This window comes from Colobus angolensis, unplaced genomic scaffold (assembly GCF_000951035.1).
Source record: "Colobus angolensis palliatus isolate OR3802 unplaced genomic scaffold, Cang.pa_1.0 Scaffold17, whole genome shotgun sequence".
Lineage (NCBI taxonomy): Eukaryota > Metazoa > Chordata > Mammalia > Primates > Cercopithecidae > Colobus > Colobus angolensis.
The window spans coordinates 17048066-17071975 of NW_012114821.1; positions in this window are offsets into that span (position 1 = coordinate 17048066).

Below are 23910 nucleotides of genomic sequence, written 5' to 3' on the forward strand. Positions count from 1 at the left end.
AGTATTTAACCACTGAAATACTAGGGTGACAAATACTGTATTAGAATAATAAGAAAAATATTCTGTTAAACTGCTAAGAGAAAGTAGGGAAGCAGTTTTATATGAATGCTATTATAACAAATGAATTTGTAAAAATAAATAGAAAGAGGTGTAGAAGGAAAATCATTAGCATACTAAGAGTAATTGCTCTAAAGTCATGGGTTTAAGGGTTATTGTTTCCTCCTCCTTATCTAAATTTTCTACTTGTATGGTTTATTTTGTTGCCTTTTATAATGAAGTTGTGAATGTATATGTGTGTTTAATCTTTCAAATGTTTAAACTAAGAGATTTATCTCCAACTAGAAACAATACTTTATGGTCTTTCTATGACTGAATCTACATACTACAGGCGAATTAGAAACTGTGTTCTTTGAACAAGAACATGGTAATAAAAGATTAACAGGCAATTTCCTTACATTGATGTGAATCAGCCATGCAGTCAACTCCTTTGGCAGCCAGGAGCTCAAATGCATGGATTCAGGTATTTTCTTGTCTCACAAATATAGTTAGGGACCTGCTCACTAATTCACATTGTTGGGAATGCTCAGAGGCCCTTGGAGGGACTCTAAATTCTTTCTGTCCTCAGTGATGTTAAGATGTCATTCCAAAGAAAAGGGATAGCATAACCCTTATCATTCAAGAATATTCATTGAGTTTCCCAACTTTGATCTAGTCAATGCAGTATTTATTAAGTCAGTGCTATGCAGCTAGAAATGTAGAGTTCAAAGTTCTAGATTTGCCGTTCTCTGTATAGAAGCTGCCTGGCTTTGGCCAAGTTGCTCGCCATCATGGGTCTCAATGTCCCCATCCCTAAAATGGGGAAAGTAAAACCTTTGCCACTGTGGGAGAAAGGAAGAAAGGGAGGAATGAGGAGAGGAAATGTGTCCCACCTCCCAAGGATGTTATGAGCATTAAATATTATAACAGGTTAGCACAAGACTTGTTTCAAATTACACACTCAAAAATTCAGTTCTTTATTCATTCAGCAAGTGTTGAGTGAAAATTTAGGATGTGCCAGGCCTGTGGTAGGTGACGTGGCTACTACAGTGAACAAGGCTCATTCTCCTGCTCTAAAGTGGTGTAACTGGTAGGGGATTCAACAAATAAGATGATTACAATACTGTAGGCTATGCACTAGATGGCACAAAGAACAGTGCTATGGGGACACAGAGAAGAGCAGGAGGGTAGGGGGATAAATATCCCCTAAATATAGTAAAAAATGTTTTTAATATCAACAGTAACTTGAGTGTTGATTAAATACCAGGCACTATTCAGCCTTTGAAGAAAAAACACCTTTTTTACTTGCATTACCTAATTGATTCTATTCTGTTATAAATATCACTATCTTAAGAGAATTGAGACAGAGTGACTGAGTCACTTTTTTAGAATCACACAGCTATTAATCATTGGAACCAAGATTCAAAGCCAAGAAATCTGACTTCCAACCCGCATTTTTAACTGCTGTGAACACTGCCTTCTTTATTGGCTATTGTGTTTGTTAAACAGGGTAACAAAGGTAAAGTGCATAGAATATTGTCTATCACATAGTAAATCCTCAATAAATGTTAGCTAGTGTTAGTAATAGCAGTAGTAGCAACAGCGATAAGAGTAATAACAAAAGGAGAAATGGAGTAGTAATAGTAGGAGTAACAGTTATAGTAATAGTGATGATAGTAATAACAGTAGTGGCAGCAGTAAAATGTAAAGCACTCTATATATGCTGGCAGTTAGTTTGGGCTGAGAAGAAGCAAACTAAGAAGGAGGTGAAAAGGGTTCTTATATTTTTGTATCCTATGGTTTCTGCTCTCAAGAAACCTACTCTTTGGTGCAGAGGGGCCTGCACACATAAAACAACCGGTCATTTAGAAGAAAAACTCTGAATGCTTCAAGCTGAATAGCTGAATTTTCAAGAATCATATGATTTAGGAAAAGCTTGTCTTTTAGGATAAGCACAGAAGGGACATAATCCTTAAGTTTTGGCAGCATACTTAGAATGCACGAGGTGCCACACTGAGTACTCCACAAGTACCAAGCACTTTATTACTTACAAATGCTCTGTGAAGTAGACACCATATTGTCCCCATTCTACATAAGAGAGCCCTATGGTTCAGACAGGGCAAACTATCTTCTCAAGGTTACGTAGAATAAGCTGGGATTTTAACACAGGGATGTGAACTCTGCTAAATCTGGCTGCTGGGATGGGGGTAAAGTATAACCCAGGTAGAACGGACTTGGGCAAAGGGAAAAGAAAAGACAGGGCATGCTGAGAAGAGGAGCTGCTGGAAGCAAAGCAGGTGGAGGTGACTGTGCTGGACTCAGTGCAGGGAGACTGACTCAGGCCAGCTGATGCACATGAGCCTGGGTCCTGCCCTGCCCAAGGACCCCACCCAAGGAAAACCACACAACAGAGACACACATTTGTTTCATATATCTTGTTATTAAGTTGCATTTTGTTTTTGTTATCTATGTTGAAGTGTGTAAAACCACAATCAGAATGAGTAGAGAAGACAACTTTTCTTTTTTATTTTGGTATCTTCCAAAATCTACCCAAAGTAATAAAACTTAAAAAAAAAAAATGTTACTTTGGTTTTAGGACAATATTTGGGACCATGTTCACACACCCATTTGACCCTTCTTCCTAATTAATACCCTGTAGAATTTGTTCTTAGCTGAAGCAAGCTTAGTAACCTCAGAATAGCAGTTGTTTATCCAATCAACAAACTTTTATTGAGCACCTACTCCATATCAGACCATGTACACACATGACAGTGAAGTGAAAGAAGCACAGTCTTTGCTCCCCTGGAATTAACACTGTAGTTGTGCAATAATTGAGGCAGGCAATAAATGAAAAACCAGATACATAAGATAGTATCAGATTGAGACACACAGTTGGACAAATATAAACTAGAGTGACATGAAGGAGAATTATTCAGGAAGATCTACCCCAGGTTGAGGGATCGGGGTTTGCCCTGAGAACATGGTGTTTGAGCTGACAATGGACAGTAAGAAGGAGCCTGCAATATGGAGATCCAAGACTGGAGGCAGCCAGGTGGAGGAAACACCCAGAGCAGGGACCCCAACAGAGATGAGAACTTGGGGTGTTGGAGCAACAGAGAAAACCAGTTTAGCTGGATCGTAGAATGCCAGAGAGAGAGTAGGAGAAAATGAAATCCAGGATGTAACCAGGGACCAGATCAGGAAGGCGCTTGAAAGCTCAGCGTAAGACATTTGGATTTCACTTTAAGTGCTATGAAAGCCATATGAGGATGGTAAGCAGAAGAGAGCTTATTTTCCTTGGTGAAAGTATCTACTTAGTAGTGGTGTAGAGAATGAATTATAGGGGGCCAAAGGAGGGTGAGAAATCAGTTAGAAAGATATTATAATGGTCCAGGTGGATGAAGATGGAGCATGGACTAGGATGCCTTTGGTTTATTTGCAGCAAAGCAGACAGATGTGGAAGATGTTTTCAAGTTAGAGTTAAGAGGTCTCACTAACAGAGTGGATACGGTGGATGAGGAAACTTGTGAAACATAGGAAAATAATCAGCAGCCAGGTTAGCAGAGTTTTGGTGCAAGGAACATGATGTATGGTGGTGATAATCAATGAAACACGTAGGTCTGGTGATGAACAAGCTGGTAGGGGTTTAGGGAAGAGGTTTCAAGGGTTCTACTTGGACCTAACAGGTTAGAGATGGTTATTAGATATTCATGTAGAAATGGAAAACAGGCATTTAATATATGAGTACAGAGTTCAGAGGAGAGGACAGCCTAGAAATAGATTTTGACTGTTTCACCCTGTAGATGGTAAGTTAAACGTGTGACCAGATGAGATCATCTTGGGGAGAGAGAAGGGAAAAACTAGGTTTAGAGCATCTCAACATGTGAATTTCAGTTTCCTCATTTATAAAATAGAGATCATAACAGATACCCCATAGCATGGCTTTACAAATTAAATTTTATTAATACAGAAGTCCCAATCTGAATCCACATCCCTAGTTCGTTGTAACACCATGTCACAGTCCTGTCAAGGCCAATTTCACAAGGGCTAAGTTTTCTCAAGGGACAGGGTTTATTAACCGATTTGCAAAACAAGAACCTGCAGTTCTCTGCACTCCACCAGCACTTCTTTCTTTCGCTAGATCCCTCCTTGACAAACTCCATCGCCAACACGTTTTTACACAAACATGCACAATATTTTTGGGTCATTTTTCCATGGACTGCTGAATCTCAAGCCCTCAAAAAAGAGAAGGTGAGGATCTAGAACTAGATGTACCATATGACCCAGCCATCCCACTACTGGGTATATACCCAAAGGATTATAAATTATTCTACTACAAAGACACATGCACACGTATGTTTATTGCAGCACTATTCACAATAGCAAAGACTTGGAATCAACCCAAATGTCCATCTGTGACAGACTGGATTAAGAAAATGTGGCACATATACACCATGGAATACTATGCAGCCATAAAAAAGGAGGAGTTTGCGTCCTTTGTAGGGACATGGATGCAGCTGGAAACCATCATTCTTAGCAAACTATCACAAGAAGAGAAAACCAGACACCGCATGTTCTCACTCATAGGTGGGAACTGAACAATGAGATCACTTGGACTCGGGAAGGGGAACATCACACACCGGAGCCTATCATGGGGAGGGGGAAGGGGGAGAGATTGCATTGGGGAGTTATACATGATATAAATGATGAATTGATGGGTGCTGACGAGTTGATGGGTGCAGCACACCAACATGGCACAAGTATACATATGTAACAAACCTGCACGTTATGCACATGTACCCTAGAACTTAAAGTATAATAAAAATAAAAATTAAAAAATTAAAAAATTTAAAAAAAAGAGAAGGTTTTCAAGATCCTGACCTGGGAGCATATGACCCCAGGGAGTCATAGCTGGCATGGGTTCCACTCCATTACACAATGTCAACTAAAGTGGCAGCTGATTCCTCTTGGCTGGAACAAATAGGAGCTTCCCTTAGAGCCCTGGCCTGGTGCCCAGTGGGGTTAGTAGCAGGCAAAGGAGTCTTCAGTCAACGGGATGAGCGAGGACACTGACACACACGCTCCCGATCTGCCCTCTCTGCCACATTGCATTGCGTAAAAGAAAGGTGGCAGATTCTGCCATAATAATAGCTAACATTTCTTAAGCTAACTCTGTGTCAAGAACTTGAGTAAGCAATTTCTATGTATTATCTTATTTAATATTTCCAGCAATCCAGCAAGCTTTATACTATTATAACCCACAAATTATATAAAATACTGAGACTCACAGAGATTATCTCATTGCTAAAGGTCAAACAACTAAGAAGTGGCTGAGATGTAATGCAGGTCTGCTCTGTGCACACTGAGCACAACAGTCCACAATACTGTGTGTCAACCCTTTTCAGTCTACGTCAGCAACATTGACTTCCTATGCATACGGTGGGCTGAGCACTGGATGAGGAGTCGGGATGAGTCCTAGCTAGTAGCTATGTGGCCTGTAGTAGGTCATTTACCTTCTCTGGATCTTAGTTTTCTTATATTCAAAGTGGAGAAAACAATCTCTGCCTCATCAGGAATATTGGGAGCACACAATGGGATAACTGAATTGTTTGCAAACTCTCAAGGGAGAAATGCACATTAAAGACGATGATGCTGATAATAAGATGATCATCATAACGATACAAACATACACATACATACATACATACATACTAGAATGAAAACATCTCAGGGCTTCTTTAGCTAATTATTAAGAATAATTAGAATAGTGCCTGGTCCCTATGTTCAATGAATATGAAGTAAATAAATAATTATGTAAGGAGAAAGAGCTGATAAGAGAAAACTCTATAGACTCAACCCACTTCAAACAATTGAATCTGTAAATGAATCACCTATACACACATAAAGTTGGGGGTAAAATGAACTTTACCTACCTAGCAGTTAGCACTATACCTAGCATACAATAGGTTCTTTGTATAGTTATTTTCTCATTGTCTCTCATTTCCTCTTTCTCAATCCCACTCCTTTTCCTTCTCTCTCCTCTCTCTGTCTTACTCTCTCTTTCTCTTCTCTTTCTCTTACATGTACATATATTATCTCTTCCTTATATTTGTATATATATGTACATACTGAGGCAGGGTCTTGCTCTTTTGCCCAGGTTAGAGTACAGTGGCATGATCACCACTCACTGTAGCCTTGACCTTCTGGGTCCAAGAAACCCTCCTACCTCAGTCCTGAGTAGGACTGCAGTTTCACACCTCCGTGCCCACCTAATTTTTTTATTTTTTATTTTTGTAGAGACGGAGTCTCGCTATGTTTCCCAGGCTGGTCTCAAACTTCTCAGCTTAAGCGAACCTCCCACCATAGCTTCCCAAAGTTCTGGAAATACAGGTGTGTGCCACCATGCTCAGCCCCTTTTTTATGTTTTAAATTATCTTTCAGTCACTTCCTTTCTTCTCTCATTTCTTCTTTTCTTCCACATTCTCCCTAATGCCTCCTTTCTCTTTCCTACTCCTCTATTTGTTTTTTCTAGCCACTGCATAATGCACCCTCTTCTTTGTTTTCTTTATTTTAGGTCTTCACTTATAGCAAGCTCTTTCTTCCCAGACTTTGATCATTTTAGATAGAAATATCATCTGTGAGGCCACCACAGAAAGACTTCTTAGAAATTCAACCATGATCACCTTCCAATAGTGGAAGTCCCATTTCACGTTCCAGTCTGTAGATTGACTCACCCTCAAGGGCACCCTAAAAACAATTCATCCAATCAAGGCCACCTCTTCCATTAATACAGTCATTGAATGGAAGTTTGTCAATTCCATGAAATGTATGTCCATCTATGTTGCTGTAATAGCTTGTGTTTTTCAAGAACTACCTGTGTGGGCTTCTGTCTCCCCCTATGAACGTTGAGCCTCTGGGAATCCTTATTTACATTTCTACTTTCATTTAACTTCCATAACAACCTTATGGGTAGACCCTATTTTTTCCCCAACTTAGACATAAAGAAATAAACTCTAAAAACCACAAGAAGGAAGGAAGGAAGGAAGGAAGGAAGGAAGGAAGGAAGGAAGGAAGGAAGGAAGGGAGGGAGGGAAGGGAAAGGGAGGTGGGAAGGGATAGAGGGAGGAAGAACATTCTCCCAAATTATATATTATGAGAAGAACATAGAGATCAAGCCCAGGTCCCCTAAGTCTACTAATGTTGGAAAGGCACAGAAAAACCCGAATCCTTCACTGTCTTTCTAAAGATTCACCATCAGAGTTATTCAGGGTAGAGAAAGTATAGATTAAGGTTGTAGAATAAGACAGACCTGGATTCATTCATTAGCTGTACCACTCACTAACCTTGTGACCTTGAGTTAGTTATTTAGGCTCCCTGTGCTTCATTTGTCCTAATGAAAATAATAATTTCTCTTATAGAGTTAAAGTGACAATCCATATAAAACCCTTAACAGGTTCCTCGCAATAATATATCAAGTAAAGTTACCTATTGGCTGCAAAGTTTTGATTCCTGGAAAGGATGATCCCTTAAGCCAACATCAATAAATAAAAGGGGCCAGAATACAGATTTCTATGATGGCCTGAACTAAATTTAAAGCAGAGTAACCTCTGCCCCAACCTGTAGAGAAAAAAGACAAACTGAGGTACAGCAGACTCTCATGGTCCTAGTGTCTAGTTTCCAGAAATCATCACAATGGCCAACCTTGGTCACTTTGAAGTTCTTGTGCTCCACAAATTTTCCAGCAAGTCCCACTGGTTCCAATGACAAAGCATTCCAGACATCCCTGGTCCCAGAGAGTCATAGCAGGAGACCTGAGATACTGTTTTCTTGCACAAAAGCCTCAGACTCCTCAGACTATTGCATCACAGGGATATCAGAGAGGAGATGATAGCACCTGTTCTTATTCTCCTGTTGATTATAAGATAGATCAACTACTCATGCTCAACCACCTCAAAGCCCATAAGTATAACTAGGGCTTGGGTAAGAGATCAGCCGCCTCAGACAGCCTTTGAAGACAACAGGAGCTCTTGAGGTTAGAGTTAAGAAGTGACCTCAGGCTGTCTACTCTTCACATCCCTGATGACTCTGCCCTAAAAGGGACTCCTCAAAACATTACTTGACAAGTTAAAACCAGAGGTGCAAACCCAGTATGCATTTTCAAATTTTCTTGTAGGTCCTTCAGTTTGGCCCACCACACTTAACCCCTTCACTCTTCAGATAGGGAGACCTACTATGAGCAAGGCATTATGGTAGGTGTTGAGAAAAACAAAAGTGCATCATCAGTCTTGCTTAGCCAGGAGGATAGTGGACCATAGCAATGGCTTGTCAGCATGGCTTCACTTTCATTCTATTCTACAGAGTTAAATTGAGTCTTTAGAGAGATGTGTCTCATCTCTCCCTTGGCCTTTCTATGACCTTCCATCTGTGGTTCTGCTATGGTTTGAATATATACCCCAAATTTCATGTGTTGGAAACTCAGTCCCCAAATTCATATGTTGGTTATATATGGGGCTTTTGGGAGGGTAAAGTAATCAAAGGGGGGGCTCCATAATAGAACTGGTGGCTTTTATTTTTTAATTTAATTTAATTTTTATTTTTAGAGACAAGGTCTTGCTATATTGCCCAAGCTGATCTCGAACTCCTGGACTCAAGCAGTTCTCCTGCATCAGCTTCCCAAAATGCTTGGATTACTGGTATAAGCCACCATCCTCAGCAGACTGGTGGCTTTATAATAAGAGTAACAGAGACTTGAACTGACACACTCTTGCCCTCTCATTTTGTGATGCCCTCTGCCATGCTATTATGTGGCAAGAAGGCCCTCACCAGATGCCAGCCTCTTGATCTTGGACACTCCAACCACCAGAACTGTGAGCTAAATAAACCTGTTTTTCTTATCAATTCCTCAGTCTCAGGTATTCAGTTATAGCAACAGAAAATGGACTAAGAAAGGATCTATTCAAAGTCTGACTAACTAAACTTTTTAAGGCATTGACAATTGCTTTTTTGAGAAGGTCACCCTGATCAAGGTCAAGGTATGAGGTTGCTCCTCCACTCAGCCTATGCATCACTGTATTTGGCAGCTGGTCTCTAGTAATGCCCTAGCTTCAGTAAAGGTTTTGCCTATATTCTTTATGTTTCTGTTGTTGTTGTTGTTTTTATCAAAGGAAGATAAAAACCTTAAAGAAGCTCCAAACCCCCTACTGTGCCATCTTTGTATCAGTCACTTCATTTTCCAGTCAAATAATCAGGTCCAGAGACAGGGGCCGAGTCAAGCAGATCTGAGGGACAGTGCTGGCCCAAACCCTGCTCTCTTGCCTCCAGCCTGGTGGTGCTGCTGCTGTCAAGACATTTGGGACAATTTGCTCATTTCGCCCCTGTATAGTAAAGTCTGGGAAGGAGGGTGTATTAGTCTGTTCTCACACCACTGATAAAGACATAACCAAGATTGGGTAATTTATAAAGAGAAAAAGGTTTAACGAACTCCCAGTTCCACATTGCTGGGGAGACCTCATAATCATGGTAGAAGACAAAAGGCACATCTTAACGTGGTGTCAGACAAGAGAGAAAATGAGAGTCAAGAGAGAAAAAGGAAACCCATCATAAAACCATCAGATCTTGTGAGACTTATTCACTACCACAAGAACAGTATGGGGGAAACTGCCCCCATGATTCAATTATCTCCCGCTGGGTCCCTCCAACAACACATAGGAATTATGGGAGCTACAATTCAAGATGAGATTTGGGTGAGGACACAACCAAACTATGTCACAGGGCTCCCCGGATTGATGCCTTGGTGATTACTTGAGGGAGGAAATGTGTTGAACAAGATGTTCTCTGATGATTTGCCACTCGTTCTCGTTGTTATAACCAGAAGACTTCAGCTGGTCTCAGAAACCTTGACCTGTAGTTGGGCTGCAAAGTTCATTATGTGTAATGTACTATCTCATTCGGTGTGAAGAATCAAATTTGGTGAAGGAATTACACAGAGTTATGGTTTTCCAGTCAATTAACATTTATTAAGATCCACCTGCAAGATAAGATGATTCATTCATTCATTCATTCATTCATTTATTCATTCAATATAGTTCATGTCCTTCTCACATGGTGGGGGCCGCAATGTGTGGTTGTCTTAGCACTCAAGCTTTGGGGTCAGGCAGTTTTGGTTGTGCTCTTGAATTTGTTTTGCTGATTGTTTGACTTTGGGTAAGTCCCCTAAGCTTTATGAGGTGCACTTTCTTTAACATTACAATGACAGCAATAGTTACTACATTATTTTTCAATGAAATAATGTAGGTTAATGAGTCACACGGTAATTGGCATATTACCATTCAAAAATTGTATGTATTAAAAACAATAAAGAGTGATAGATTGTGATTAGATGAAATCATTAGTCCACAAGGACGCTGTCTCCTGTTTTATTTGGGAAAACGTTTCAGAAAGCCCTAGAATGTTTATTTTACATTTGAAACACTTATTTGTCAGAAAAAAAAAAAAAGGCAATATGTTATCATGTGTATATCATTTGGGACAAAACACACTGACACAAATAAGTTTCACCGTTGAATATGCTTAAACTCGTAATTTTCTTCTTACTCACAAAAATGTTTGTGACTTGACCACGGTATTTCCAGTAAATCACTCAAGTAAATGACCTTATAGGAGATCATTTGCACTTTTATCTCCTTTTGGTTTAATATCAATTTGAGCTTACACTCCATTGAATTGGACTCCTTCAGTGTTTTCCAGTATTCACATCCTACAGTGAATTGATATCATGCATGGAGAAATCACCCCTTCCTATCCAACAAGTGCTAGTAAATGTTTAACAACCAGCTCTGTGGAAATAGGAGTTGGGAAAAGCCCTAATTAGTAGTATTAACCAAGTTTTATTTTTTTGAGACAGGGTCTTGCTTGTTGCCCAGGCTGGAATGTAGTGGGGTGATCACAGCTCACTGCAGCTTTGACCTCTGGACTCAAGTGATTCTCCCACTTCAGCCTCCAGAGTAGCTGGGACCACAGGTGTGCATCATCATGCCTGGCTAATTTTTGTTTTTTGTAGAGATCAAGTCTCCCTATGCTGCCCAGGCTGGTCTCGAACTTCTTGGCTCAAGCAATCCTCCCACCTCAGCCTCCCAAATTGTTGGGATTACAGGTGTGAGCCACTGTGCTCAGCCATTAGCCAAGTTTTGCAGTGTAAATACTACCCCCATGGTCAATTTCCAGCTACCAATATGACATGACTAGGACAAATTATCAGAAAATGATGAATTTTGAATATTTGTTACCTCTGTTTTCAATATAATTTGTATACTTTTAGGTTGATATATATTGATTTTAATAATGCCTGTGTTTAAAAATCAGCTTCCAAAATTCCTAACCATTTAACAGTTGGCTCTTCCCAGCCTATATGTTCTGGCTCCAGGGACCACTGGGTAAAGTAAAGAACATATCCAGAATCCAATTCAAGTCCTGTCACAAACTGCTCTATAAACTTGGGACACTAAATTTATTTCTCTAAGGTTGTTTCTGCACATGTAAAGTGGGAGTAAGAATCCCTACCCTTCAGAGACTGTAAGGATTGGAGAAAATGCAAGTGTAGCCCATGCACATGAATGGTAGCCTTAGTCATGGTGCCATTGCTCTTATCGCTGGGTGATACTAGAATTGCAGGATCAAAGGAAAATGTTAAGATCAGATCAGGATTTTTAAAAGAGCCCTCTCATAGGAACATGATGAATTTTGGAAACTGGGGTAATAAAAGAGGGGTGTTGGGAAACCCATTTATATTATTCTGAAAATGAAGTACACACAGCTCTGGTGGGATACAAGTTGATTTTTGGTGGTACATAGGTGTGTATTCCATGTTCTGATAACATTACACATATTTTGAGAATTTTATTCTATTTATAATAAAAGACATTGCCTTTCCACTCTTTTCAAACATTTCATTGTTTATGTATGCATAAATTTTCTTTCTTTTTAAGTTTTAATATATATATAAATATAAATAAATTTTATTTAAAGAGTAATAGTCCATAAATACCAAGAAAGAAGGTGTTCTAATACTGGAAAAAATGTGTAGGTGTTTCATAAATGAGGAAAGTTTAGAGGATAGTGAATTAAAGTACCATGGTGGTTCAAAGGATGTACACAGGACAGGGCAGTGGAGATGGAATCCAGACTAGGGTAACACCTGAGGTTTGGGGAGTGACTGGATTGGCAGGGAAGAGAGGAGATGGATGGTAAAAGGCTGAGCACATCAAGTAGAGTGAAAACTCAGATCACAAGTCAGAAAATCTGTGACCAAAGGGTTTTGTTGTGAGTTAAATTGACTTCTTGTATGTACTTCAAAAACCAAGAGCTATGTCTACCAAGAGCAAAAGGAAGACTTTCTACTGAGAGATGCTAGGTGGTAAGCCCAGATAGAGACGGGAGAGGCAGAGGCAGTCATGAAATTCCTCCCATTTGGTTCTTCAGTGGTCGCTGGCTCCTTAGAAATTGAGTGTTATTCTAAAAGAGACAACCCACGGCCACTGCAGAAAAATACAAAGACGGAGAAAAGGATATAAGCAAGGAGAACACACACACACACACGATACAAAGAAGCAGAGGGGGATCAGGTAAGTTTTCTCTACGCTGATTTTCGAAGTGTGAGCCTGATTCTGTCACTGTCCTGCTAAACATTCTTTGATGACTTCCCATTACTCCGATTCACATTTTGTTACATGATCTATAAGTCCATCCATTGGAGAGCTGGCCCATTACTCCAGTGCAAACTTTGTTATATAATCTATAAGTGTATCCCTTGGAGAGCTGGCCTCCTCACCTCCTGACGCTCTGGGTGCCCTTCATGTATTCCAGTCACACTGACCAGGACTCGGTTTCTCACATTCTCCCTGCTCTGTTTCACCCCAAGGCCTTTGCGCCTGTAGTTTCCTCTGCTTAAAATGTGCTTTGGACCACACTCGATCTACTCCCACTTCAGATCTCAGTTGACTTATCCTTTCCTCTGAGAAAACTTTTCTCATCCCCCACTGTAAGTAGGACAGGACACCAAGTTACATTCTATCATGGTATCCTTTAGCCTTCCTTCATGACATTTATCACATGTACCTTCCTGGGCAATTATTTGATTGGCATCTAAGTGCTTGCCTGGGCTGGAAATTCTCAGAGTAAGGAGTCCACTGATTTTTCTCATCATTGTACCCACAGTAACTAGTACAGGAATTACCTAATGGGCATCCAGTAAATATGTGTTCGATATGTGTTGGTAACTTATATGCACTTTCCTCTAACCCTACTTTGGTTCTCAGTGCTTTGCAGGCAAACTTAGGAGCTTCAGGACCATAGAGATATTCCATTTTCCAGACTAGATGACATGTAGGAAAATACTTGAGGCTTGCCTTTTCCAGGAAATTCACCTCTTCCCTGTCAGGTACTTTTGATTTTGACACTTCCACTTCACAAATTATGTACTAAGTACTCACCTGGACCCTTCAGGTCAGTACCCTCAAAATCGAAAAGGGAGTGTGTAAAAACATTTTTTTGAAACAGAGTCTTGCCCTGTCACCCAGGTTAGAGTGCAGTGGCATGATCTCTGCTCACTGCAAACTCCGCCTCCCGGGATCAAGCGATTCTCCTGCTTCAGCCTCCAGAGTAGCTGACACTACAGGTGTGTGCCACTATGCCCGGCTAATTTTTGTTGTACTGTTTTTTTTTTTTTTTTTTTTTTGAGACAGATTTTCGCTCTTATTGCCCAGGCTGGAGTACAGTGGCATGATCCCAGCTCACTGCAACCTCTGCTTCCCGGGTTCAAGCAATTTTCCTGTCTCAGCCTCCCAAGTAGCTGGGATTACAGGGGCCTGCCACCACTCCCAGCTAGTTTTTGTACTTTTTTATTAGAGACTGGGTTTCACCATGCTGGCCAGACTGGTCTTGAACTCCTGACCTTAGGTGATCCAGCCGCCTTAGCCCCCCAAAGTGCTGGGATTACAGGTGTGAGCCACCATGCCTACCCATAACTTTTGAAAACAGAGTTTAAGTTTGTTTATGTTCTTTGGCCCAGTCATTTTGCTTCTAAGAATATGCCCTGAAGAAATGATCACAGAAATCTACAAAGATTTAGCCTCAGCTAAAAACTGTTCACTGATACCTGTGTATCTTTTTTAAAAAAAACCTTGGAAACAATTTATATAAACTGTAATCTGTTCTCAGTGTAAAAGATTATGCAATCTTTGAAAGTAATGTGATGGATCTTTAACATCAAGGAAAAGTATTCTTGACTAATTATTAATGTGAAAAATTAGGTTATAAAACAAGATGTACAATATAATTTCATAATTTCTCCTTTTTAAAAGTATATACTTACGTAGTCAAAACCCTAGGAAAATATGTCAAGTTATTAGTAAGGGTAAACTCTAAGAAGTAAGACTATAAATTATTTCTTCTTCTTCCTCCTCCTCCTCCTCCTTGTTCTTCTCCTTCTTCTTTCTTCTTCTTCTTTCTTCTTCTTTTCCTTCCTCCTCTCATTCTTCTCCTTTTCTTCTCCTTCTTCTTCCTCAGCCTCCCTCTCCTCATCTCTTCTTCCCTTCCCTTTCTTCTTTCTCCTCCTCCTCCTCTTCTCCTTCCCCTTCTCCTTCTCCTTCTTCTTCTTCTTTCTTATTTTCAGAAAAATACACAATGAACCTGTATTGTTTCCAGGAGAGAAGAATGAAGGCAAGAATGGAGAAAGAAGATTTACCAATGTGATGAAATAAGGAACAGGTTATATCACTTGACCATGAAACGCTGAACCTGGAAGACATGCTGTGAAAGGAGGACTCACCCCTTTCCTGCACACCATGCACGCATCTCACAGAGAACGTAAGTTCCCACCTTTCCACAATTCCCATTCCGCAGATGGCAAATTAACCAGACCAGTCATTGCCAGGATTTGAATCAAAACCTCCTGACACCAGTCAAGGCTCCTTCTGATAGAAAAAAATATCTATAAAATATAAATAAGTGTATATATGCAAATATTTAAATTAGGAGCTCAGAGGTGTTATAGGAAATAGGAAGGAAAAAGAATGTAAGGGAATATTTATGAGCCCTAGTTAAATATATACAACCTCCAGTCAAATACTACTATTTGTTATTTTTATTTGTTATAAATAATAATACTTATGAATGGGATGAATATCTTCAGGTACTAAAAGAGAATGAATCCACAAAGAAAAGAGAAGTAAATTATCCAGCCCAGAAAGCACCTCATCAGCCCAGACGAACACTCAGAGAGGCATTTAGCAACAACTTGTGGGAGAAGGGTTTCCGTTGTATATTTTATGACGTCCTTCATCATTCTGTTGAATTGTAGGTTCAGAGAAATGTGGCAAGGCCTATTTCTCTTTCCCAAATCTCTAGATTTTTACTTTCTACCCGACCAAAGCCCTGTACTAGAAGACAGAATTGTCAACTGACTCTATTAACAATTTCAGCCCCCAAAACTGTACCCTCAAATGCTATGATTTAAATGCGGACTGCCAGTGCCTCTAGAGAACTTAGTGCATTGACAACATGGAGGAGGAGCTTTGTGTCTTATTCAGAGGAATTCCCTACTGAAAAGCAGTGCCTGCTTTCAGATTATCCGCTTATTTTATCCTCTGCAATAGGATCTTGCATTGTAGCCAGGATCTCAATGTGCTTCACAAATGTTACCTAGAGACCAGTATTAGTTTTATCTTTTTTTCAGAATTGTTTCTAGTATTAGATGACTAATAAGATTTTTAGTGCAACATTGAGGGTTTACATTTCAACAGAGCTAACAGACCAAAACTGTGGTGGTATTTTCTTTCTCTCCTTCCTGAAGCATTAGTTCTCTGGCTGGGAAAGTGTAGAAGGGGCCAAAAAAACCTCAGAACCCCTTGATCTCACCATCCGGAACCTTCTCCCCCGCGTTGGTGTTGACTAATTCTAAGATTCGAAAGATAACTGTCTTTTGGTCATAAGAAAACTTTGGTTCCCTGAAAGCCAACTCATTATAAACCTCAGACATATAATTTAAATGAAATTCAGGTTTTAATCTTACTTGTATTAACAAGTAATAAAAACATCACTCAAGGTATCATTAGCTGCTATTATAAACAAATTTCAAAAGTGTGCAATGTCCCAAACACAACAGAAGTTTCCACCTATATAAAATCCTAAATGGGTGGTGTTCATCAGCAAGTGAATATATTCCTGATTCCAAGAAATGGAGTCTTCCCTCTTGTGGCTCCATCATCTTCAACATGGAGTTCCAAAAATGGCTTGTCCATGTCAGCACCAAAATGATAGACAGGAAAGACCGTGGAAGAGACAAGGAGAGATCTTTAAGCACCAAACCAGGAAGTAGAACATTTCTGATCAAGTTTTTTTCTAAGTAAAGTTTTTTTTTTTAATTGAAGCATAACACACACACACACACACACGCACATGCAGAGAGAGAGAGCTTGAAAAAAATTGCAGCTCAAAAAATTTTTGCAAGCTGAGAACACCCATGTGACCAGCATGAAGGTAAATAAATAAAATACCAGCATCGCAGAAACCTCCCTTTTCCTCCTACTGTATTCACCTCTCAACAAAGGTAACCACTGTCCTGACTTTTACCACCACAGAACAATGTTGTCTACAAGGTGAATAATACAATGTAAACAATTCTATCTCTGCTTTATTTCTCACAACATTGTGTTTGTAATATTTATTCCTATTGTCACATGTAGTTGAAGATCATTAATTCTCCTTGTGATAGTATTTCATTTTGTGAATATAACTACATTTTATTTATCCATTCTACTGTCTGGTGTATATTAAAGTTGTTGCTAGTTTGGGTCTGTAACAAGTAGTGCTACTATAAATTTTGATGATTCTATATCTATATTTCTGTTGGGAACATTTCCAGTAGAGTAATTGCTGAGTCATAGGACATGTATATATTCAGACTTATTCAACAGAGCCAAACAGTTCTCCTAAGAGTTGTATCAGTTTACACTCTCACTAGCAATGTATGAGAATTCCAGTTGCTCCATATCCTTCACTAACACTAGCATATCTTATTTATTTATTTATTTTTATTTCAATACGTTTTTGGGGGAACAGGTGGTGTTTGGCTACATGAATAAGTTATTTAGTGGTGATTTCTGAGATTTTGGTGCACCCATCACCCAAGCACTGTACACTATACCCATTTAGTAGTCTTTTATTCATCACCCCCTTCCTCCCAAGTCCCCAAAATCCATTGTATCATTCTTATGCCTTTGGATCCTCTTAGCTTAGCTCCCACTTATGAGTGAGAACATACAATGTTTGTTTTTCCATTTTGAGTTACTTCACTTAGAATAATGGTCTCCAATTCCATCCAGTTTGCTGTGAATGCCATTATTTCTTTTTATCACTGAGTAGTGTGTGTGTGTGTGTGTGTGTATATATGTGTGTGTATATATATGTGTGTGTATATATATGTATATATATGTGTGTGTGTATATATATATATGTATATATATATGCCACATTTTCTTTATCCACTCAATTAACGAGAATTTGGGCTGGTTCCATATTTTTGCAATTGTGAATGGTGCTGCTATAAACATGTGTGTGCAACTATCTTTTTCATATAATGTCTTCTTTCCCTCTGGGTAGATACCCAGGAGTGGGATTGCTGGATCAAATGGTAGGTCTACTTTTATTTCTTTAAGGAATCTCCACACTGTTTTCCATAGTGGTTTTACTAGTTTACACTCCCACCAACAGTGTAAAAGTGTTCCCTTTTCAGCACATCCCCACCAATATCTATTATATTTTGATCTTTTGATTATGGCCATTCTTGCAGGAGTAAGGTGGTATTACATTGTGATTTTGATTTTTCTTTCCTTTTTTTTCATTTTTTCATGTGTTTTTTTTTTTTTTGGTCATTTGTGTTACTTCTGAGAATTCTCTATTCCTGTCCTTAGGCCACTTTCTGATGGGATTGTTTATTTTGTTCTTGCTGATTTGTTTCAGTTCCTTGTAGATTCTGGATATTAGTCCTTTGTAGGATGTATAGATTGCAAAGATTTTTTCCCACTCTGTTGGTTGTCTGTTTACTCTGCTGATTATTTCTTTTGGTGTGCAGAAGCTTTTTAGTTAAATTAAGCCCCATCTGTTTATCTTTGTTTTCATTGCATTTGCTTTTGGGTTCTTGGTCATAAAGTCTTTGCCTAAGCCAATGTCTAGGAAGGTTTTTTCTGGTTATCTTCTAGAACGTTTATGGTTTCAGGTATTAGATTTAATTATTTGATCCATCTTGAATTGATTTTTTTTTAATAGCATGAGAGATGAGGATTCACCTTCATTCTTCTACACATGTCTTGTCAATTATCCCAGCACCATTTGTTGAATAGGGTATCATTTCCCTACTTTATATTTTTGTTTGCTTTGTCAAAGATCAGTTGACTGTAAGTATTAGGCTTTATTTCTGGGTTCTCTATTCTGTTCCATTGATCTGTATGCCTATTTTTATACCAGTACCATGCTGTTTTGGTGACTATGGTCTTATAGTATAGTTTGAAGTCAGCTCATGTGATGCCTTCAGATGTATTATTTTTGCTTAGTCTTGTTTTGGCTCTTTTTTGGTTCCATATGAGTTTTAGGATTGTTTTTACTAGTTCTGTGAAGAATAATGGTGGTATTTTTATAGGAATTGCACTGAATATGTAGATCACTTTTGGCAGTATAGTAATTTTTCACAATATTGATTCTACCTATCCATGAATATGAGATGTGTTTCCATTTGTTTGTGTTGTCTGTGATTTCTTTCCCCAGTGTTTTGTAGTTTTCCTTGTAGAGGTCTTTCACCTCCTTAGTTAAGTATATTCCTAAGTGTTTTACTTTTGTGCAGCTATTGTAAAAGAGGTTGAGTTCTTGATTTGATTCTCAGCTTGGTGGCTGTTGATGTATAGCAGAGCTAGTGATTTGTGCACATTAATTTTGTATCCTGAAACTTTGCTGAATTCATTTACAAGTTACAGGAGGTTTTTGGATGACTCTTTAGGGTTTTTCAGGTATATGATCATGTCATCAGCAAACAACAACAGTTTGACTTCTTTGTTACCAATTTGGATTCCCTTTATTTCTTTCTTTTGTCTGATTGCTCTGGCTAGGACTTACAGTACTACGTTGAAGAGGAGTGGTGAGAGTGGGCATCCTTGTCTTATTCCAGTTCTCAGGGGGAATGTTTTCAACTTTTCTCAGTTCAGTATAATGTTGACTGTGGGTTTGTTATAGATGACTTTTATTACCCTAAGGTTTGTCCCTTTTATGCTGATTTTGCTGAGGGTTTTAATCATAAAGGGATGCTGGATTTTGTCAAATGCTTTTTCTGCATCTATTGAGATGCTCATATGATTTTTGTTTTTAATTCTGTTTATATGATGTATCACATTTATTGACTTGAAGATGTTAAATCATCCCTGCATCCTTGGTGTGAAACCTGTATGATCATGGTGGATAATCATTTTGACACCATTGGATTCTGTTAGCTAGTATTTTCTTGAGGATTTTTGCCTCTATATTCATCAGGGATACTGGTCTGTAGTTTTCCTTTTTTGTTATGTCCTTCCCTGGTTTGGGCATTAGGGTGATACTAGCTTTCTAGAACGATTTAGGTAGGATTCCCTCTTCCTCTATCTTGTAGAATAGTGTCAATAGGATTGGTACCAATTCTTCTTTGAATGTCTGATATAATTCAGCTGTGGATCTATCTGGTACTAGACTTTCTTTTGTTGGTAACTTCTTAATTATCATTTCAATCTCACTGCTTGTTGTTGCTCTGTTAAGACTTTCTATTTACTCCTAGGTCAACCTAGGAGGGTTGTATATTTCCAGGAATTTATCCATCTCCTCTAGGCTTTCTAGTTTATGCACATAAAGGTGTTCATAGTAGCCTTAAGTGATCTTTTGTATTTCTGTGGTATGGGTTGTAATATCTCATGTTTCATTTCTGATCGACCTTTTTGGATCTTCTCTCTTCTTATCCTGGTTAAGCTCCTAATGCCCTGTCGTTTGTAATTTTTTTGTTTCAATTTCATTTAGTTCTGCTTTGATCTTGGTTTTTTCTTTTCTTCTGCTGAGTTGGATTTAGCTTGTTCTTGTTTCTCTAGTTTCTTGTGTGACCTTAGATTGTTTATTTGTTCTCTATCAGACTTTTGGATGTAGGCATTTAATGCTATGAACTTCCCCCTTAGCACCACTTTTGCTGTATCCCAGAGATTTTGATAGGTTGTGTCACTATTGTTGTTCAGTTCAAAGAATTTTTTAAATTTACATCTTGGTTTTATTGTTGACCCAACATCATTCAGGAGCAGGTTATTTAATGTCCATGTATTTGCATGGCTTTGAGGGTACCTTTTATAATTGAGTTTCAATTTTATTCCACTGTGGTCTAAGAGAGTACTTGACATAATTTTGATTTTCTTAAATTTGTTGAGACTTGTTTTGTGGCCTATCCTACGGTCTATCTTAGACAGTGTTCCATGTGCTGATGAATAGAATGTATATTCTGCAGTTGCTGGATAGAATGGTCTAGAAATATCTGCTAAGTCCATTTGTTCTAGGGTGTAGGTTATGTCTATTATTTCTTTGCTGACTTTCTGTCTTGATTACTTGTGTAGTGCTGTCAGCTGAGTATTGAAGTCCCCCACTATTACTGTGTTGTTGTCTATCTCATTTCTTAGATCTAGTAGTAATTGTTTTATAAATTTGGATTGCCAGTGTTAGATGCATGTATATTGAGGACTGTGATATTTTCTTGCTGGACTATCTATTTTATCATTACATAGTATCCCACTTCATCTTTTCTAACTGCTCTTGCTTTAAATTTTGTTTTGTTTGACATAAAACACCTACTTCTGCTTGCTTTTCATGTCCATTTGCACAGAATGTCTTTTCCACTCCTTTACCTTAAGTTCATGTGAGTCCCTATGTGTCAGGTGAGTCTCTTGAAGACAGCAGATACTTTGTTGGTGAGTTCTTATCCATTCTGCCATTCTGTACCTTTTATGTGGAGCATTTAGGCCATTTACATTCAATGTTAGTATTGAGATATGAGGTACTATTCTATTCATGATGCTATTTGTTGCCTAAATATCTTGTATTCTTTTCATTGTGTTATTGTTTTATAGGTCCTGTGAGATTTATGCTTTAAGGAGATTCTATTTTGGTGTATTTTGAGGATTTGTTTCAAGATTAAGGCATTTTAGCATTTCTTGTGTGCTGGCTTGGAAGTGGTGAATTCTCTCAGCATGTGTTTATCTAAAAAAGACTGTATCTTTCCTTCATTTATGAAGTTTAGTTTCACTAATACAAAATTCTTGACTGATAATTGTTTTCTTTAAGGAGGCTAAAGATAGGACCCTAATTCCTTCTGACTTGTGGAGTTTTTGCTGAGAAATCTGCTGTGAATCTGATAGGTTTTCCTTTATAGGTTACCTGATGTTTTACCTCACAGCTCTTAAGATTTTTTCTTCATCTTAACTTTAGATAACTTGATGACTATGTGCCTAGGCTGTGATCTAAGTGTGTCTTTGATTTCCAGAAGTTGTAATGGTTTTCTATTTATGCTATCTATTTCACTGAAGATTTTTTCCATTCATATCCTGTATCATGTGTTTTATTTCTTAAGTAGTATTAAGTAGCACCTTTCTCTGGTGCCTCTTTGATTGGTTTATTAATCAACCTTCTGAATTCTTTTTCTGGCAATTCAGAGATTTTGTCTTTGTTTGGATCCATTGCTGGTGAGCTAATATGATCTTTTGGGGGTGTTAAAGAACCTTGTTTTTGCATACTACCAAAATTGTTTTTCTGATTCCTTCTCATTTGGGTAGACTACGTCAATGGGAAGATCTGAGACTCAAGGGCTGCTGTTCAGATTCTTTTGTCCCAAGGGAGTGCTCCCTTGATGTGGTGCTCTCCCCTTTCCCCTACAGATACTTCATCAGAGCTGAACTGCAGTAATTGTTATTTCTCTTCTGGATCTAGCCACCCAGTGGAGCTATTGGACTCCAGGCTGGTTGGGGAGTGTCTGCAAAGAGTCCTATGATGTGATCTGTGTTCAGGTATCTCAGCTATGGATCCGAGCACCTGCTCCAGGGAGGTAGCAGGGGAGTGAAGTGTACTCTGTGAAGGTCCTTGGTTGTATTTTTGTTAAGTGTGCTTGTTTTGTGTTGGTTGGCCTCCAGCCAGGAGATGGTACTTTCAAGAGCGCATCAGCTGTGATTGTAGAGGGAGAATACAAACTTGCCCTAGGGTCACCTTTGGATAATTATTCAGGTTTCTCAGGTGGTGGGCAGGGCCGTAGAGCACACAAGAGATTATGTTCTTTGTCTTCAGCTATGAGGGTGGATAGAGAAAGATCATCAAGTGGGGACAGGGTTAGGTGTATCTGAGCTCAGACACTCCTTGGGTGGGGCTTGCTGTGGCTGCTCTGGGGGATGGGGGTGTGGTCCCCAGGCCAATGGAGTTATGTTCCCAGGGAGATTATGGCTGTCTCTGCTGGATCACTCAGTTCACCAGAGAAGTGGGGGAAAATCGGCAGCCACAGGCCTCACCCAGCTCCCACACAGCTCACAGCCTGAAAGGCCAGTCTCACTCCCACCATGCCCTGCCTACAGAATCAAGTTCACTTCCAGTTCTTGTTGAGAACTTGCCCGAGGCTACAAACCTCTCAAGTGAGGAAGCAAGGAGACTCACAGTTCCTTGGCTGTCCCGCGGAGCCTGCAGGAGCAATCCACCTCCTTCAAAGGCTCTGGAGATACTCTTGGCTTTCCTGGTATATTCCTGTGGTAGTTCTTAGAGAAAAAGCTCACAGTGTGGATCTCCACATGCTGCTCTGTCCCTCTGAGTGGGAGCTGCAAGTTAGTCCAGCCTCTTATCTGCCATTTTTTCTGCCATGCTCATTTTTATGGAGCTCTTCCTTGTTTTCCACATCTGATCGTGTTCCACTGGTCAGACTTTAGTCACGTGATCACACCTAAATGCAAGAAAGGCTGGGAAATGTACGTTGTGTGTCCAGGAAGAAGAGGAAACAGTGTGGTATACTTATACAATATGCAAATATGTTAAAATCAGCCCAATAACAATAAAATGACAGTTCACAGAGTATGCCCTGGAGGCTGGAGAAATGAAGCCTAGTCTCTCCTAACTGCGTCTTTGGTCCTACACAGGAATCCCTGCACAGAAATAACATGTAGTAAGTTTTTCTGTCTAACAGCCTTTAATTGCCACCACAGAACTTCTCTTCGTAAGAAATGAGAGTAAAGAGATCCATTTCAGGGGTAAGTAAAAGAGTGTTCGAGGAAAGAATTGAAGGAGAAAAAAATTATCAAAGTATCCTTGAGTTAGTTTAAAAATGTAATTTACCCAAAGCCACATTCCTCATTCAGTCAACTAATTTGGACTTTACCCTAACTAATTAATAAACCAGTGGCTATTAATAGAGACTCTGTAGTATTAATTATCCTAGTGAGTCCCTATTTACCAAACATTCTGTCCTAGACTAAATACCTCATGACAGAAAAAAAGAAGGAAGGAAGAAAAGAAGGGAGGGAGGGTGGAAAGAAGGAAGGAAGAAAGGAAAAGAGGGAGAGAGAAAGGGAGAGAAGAAGAAAGGAAGGAAGTGAGGAGGAAACAAAGAAGGAAGGAAACAGGCCCCTCTCTGTATGAGTTGTACATCCCTCCACTTCTTTGCTGGGAAACTACATTCGGCTTCTAAAACCAGCCTCTCTGGTCTAATGACAATGACAAGAAGTAGTTCAGAGTGAGGGAACCCAAGAGTATTTGAAACCAGGTTACAACTGCCTTCATAATTTGGTTCTGTGAAAAAAT